Raw genomic sequence first — 3270 nt, forward strand, 5'->3', positions numbered from 1 at the left:
GAAGTCAAATTCCCTGATCCAAGTGTACATGAGCCAAGGAATGAAAGGAAATAAGCCATACCTCTTAGAGAGCCTTCCCTATTAAGCATAGTATACCTATTGGCATCATTCATTGTTAAACAGCTCGTTGGTATTCTTGTCTATAGATGCATCATCAAATGTTTAGCTATTTTGCTCATCATGATGGATGCAGAATGTTTCCAGCCTTAAGTTTGATGTTGCAATATGTATATAGTCATATATATGTACATTTTATACATATACATACATACTTTGGTATACTTTTGGGAATGTCTCTGTGGGAATATCCTTAGATAAGTTATTTGAAGGGAAATATGGTGCCAAATTGCCACCAAAAGTTGCACCAATTTACATTACTACAAGCAATGGAGAAAAATTTCTATTTCCCCACATCTTTGTCAATACTATCTAGAATTCTAATAGGTGAAATAGAATACAGTTTTTAAAAAATAAAATTTCTTCAGCTATGACGAAGTCTAAGCATTATTCCATTTATTTATTGACCATTTGTATTTCTTTTCCTTGAACTCCTTTTTTTAAAACTCAGTTATGGAAAAATTAAAAATTCATGCTTTCATTGATATATATGTTGTAAATGTCTCCTTTTGTTGTCAATTTTTTACTATAATTTGCTGTGTAATTTTCTAAAACTTTATACTGTCAACTTTGTTAATCTTTTTATTTATGGCTTTGGGTTTTTATCATCTTAAAAAGGGTTTCCCTGCTTCAAGATTAGAAATAAACAAACTTAACCTTTCTTTTGATACTTTGTGGCTTTACTTTTTGTATTTAAAACTTTGATATACTAGTATACAGTATAGAATTTGTTTTGATATAACAAATAGTATGAAATCTCAACTTTATTTTTTTAAACAATTAAGACCTATTTCAACTTTACTCTTTTATTTGAAATTCACTTTTACATGAACAACATTCCATAAATTTAAGTCTTTTTATAGACTCTGTATTCTATGCCCATAGTCTTCTATTTTGTTTTTAGAATTAAAGTATTTCATTATTTCAGTTTTAAAACATGTCAATAGTTCCTATCATTGTTCATCTTTTGCTGAAATAGTCTGGCTAAGATCACTGGTTTATTTCTCCAGATTCATTTTGTTAATGTCCCAGAAAAATATCTTCTTGGTACTGGTATTGAAGAAAAATTGATATTTTAAAATAATGTGTCTTTCATATATTCAAATTTTCTTAAATATCTATCAATATAATTGGTAAGGTTTCCTTCGTGCAAATCTGGTATATTCCTTTTAAAGTTTGCTCTTATGTATGCTTTTGTTGATGTTATAAGTGAAATGTTTTCCATTTCTCCATTACTTTTATCCTCTGATGGTTGGTTTGTATATGAGAAAACATACATTCATTCATACCTGTGTTTTACAACCAGTAATTCTTTTTGAATTACTTATTAATGTCAATGTTTTCAGTAGATTCTCTTGTGTAATACAGTTTTATATTCATTAACTGTACATCTGTAAATAATTAAAAATTATTCTCCTTCCTAATATATATTATTTATATAGAATATATACTGCATAGATATTTATAAATTATATACACATATAGTACATAATCTAACATTTTTTGTCTAGTTACTTTGGCTAACTTTTCTGAAATTATGTTAAACAGAAGTGGTAGTGACAGTGCGATTTCTTGAATTATTTTTGTTTTCAATAAAAATATCACTGTATTCTGTTTTAAGCATAATATTAGAATACTAGAGAGAGGCTCAGTGCAAATTTGTGCACGGGTGGGGTCTGGCTGGCCCGCCATGATGGGGACCCATCAGGCTGGGCGGGCAGGGGAGGGCGGGATCACAAATGGTTGACTGGCTGGCCCCACCCCTGGTAGAGGTGTTGGGGGCAGATTGGGGGCGGGGTCATCCAGAAGGAGGGGCTGCGGGCTGTTGGGGCCCAGATTAGGCTGGTTGGCTGCTGCAGTGTGTGTCACAGCCACTGGTCATTCTGGTTGTTCTGCCGTCCCAGTCGCTGGGCTTTTATATATATAGATGTATGTATAACTGGCTTCCTCAGTGTTCTAGAAAATCCTCAACCATTATTGTACAAAGAAATCTGTGCTGCTTCTCACTCTGCAGCACATGAATAGCTGTTTTGTGAGAAGTAACTTTTGCTTATATGCCTTTGGATTGATGTGAGGTATAGTTTTGAAACTATTGTCTGTTTTTACAACTATTTTGTAAGATGACTATCCTGTCCTTGGGATAGCTCTCTGGAGCTATCTTATATAATAAAGCCCTAATATGCAAGTCGACCGAATGGTGAAATGACCAGTCGCTATGACACACACTGACCACCAGGGGGAAGATGCTCAACACAGGAGCTGCCCTCTGATGGTCAGTGTGCTCCCAGAGGAAGAACATCACTCAGCCAGAAGCCAGGCTCATGGCTGGTGAGCACAGCGGTGGTAGCCTGCTCCCTGAGGAGCGGGCCTAAGCCAGCAGGAGGACATCCCCCGAGAGGTCCCAGACTGCGAAAAGGCGCAGGCCGGGCTGAGGGATCCCCACCCCCAAGTGCATGAATGTCATGCACTGGACCTCTAGTACAGCTTATATTTGAGTCATACTATCCCAAATATAGCTTTTATATTTAGTAAAAATTTGTATGTAAGTTTTCATGTATATGGTAAAAGGCAAAACTAAGTTTTGTTTGTTTAGATTTATAAAATTGAATCATCCTTGCAATTCTAGGATTGATCTCATTTTATTGTGGTGAGTGATTTCTTTTTGTACTGTTGACTTATATTTAGTGAGCTTACAGTTCACATTTTGCATTCATCTAACTAAACATGAGTGGTCTGCAGATTGTGTGTGTGTGTTTCTATTACCAGCAGTCTTTTAGTTCTTGCCCTTGCAAGAAGAATTTGCAAGTCTCTATCCTTTCTTATGCTATAGAAAAGTTCATAGAGCATACTAAATTACATCTTATTTAAATGTTTGAAAGAACACCTCCTGCGAGTTCATCAAAACCAGTGCTGATGGTGTGTGTGTATTTGAAGGAAAAGGAGATGTTTTGACTATATTAATTTCTTCTGGGTTTATTGGTCTATTTAGATTTTTCTGTCTCTTGAGGTCAATTTTGTTAGCATCTATTTTTCTAGAAAAATTTTAGCTTGCCTTTCAAATTTATTTGTGGAGTCATGTATATTACTCTTTGACTACCCATTTATTTCTCTGTATGCATTATTTTTCTTTTTCCATTTCTATTCTTGTGAAGT

Source organism: Myotis myotis, unplaced genomic scaffold (assembly GCF_014108235.1).
Source record: "Myotis myotis isolate mMyoMyo1 unplaced genomic scaffold, mMyoMyo1.p scaffold_m19_p_1, whole genome shotgun sequence".
Lineage (NCBI taxonomy): Eukaryota > Metazoa > Chordata > Mammalia > Chiroptera > Vespertilionidae > Myotis > Myotis myotis.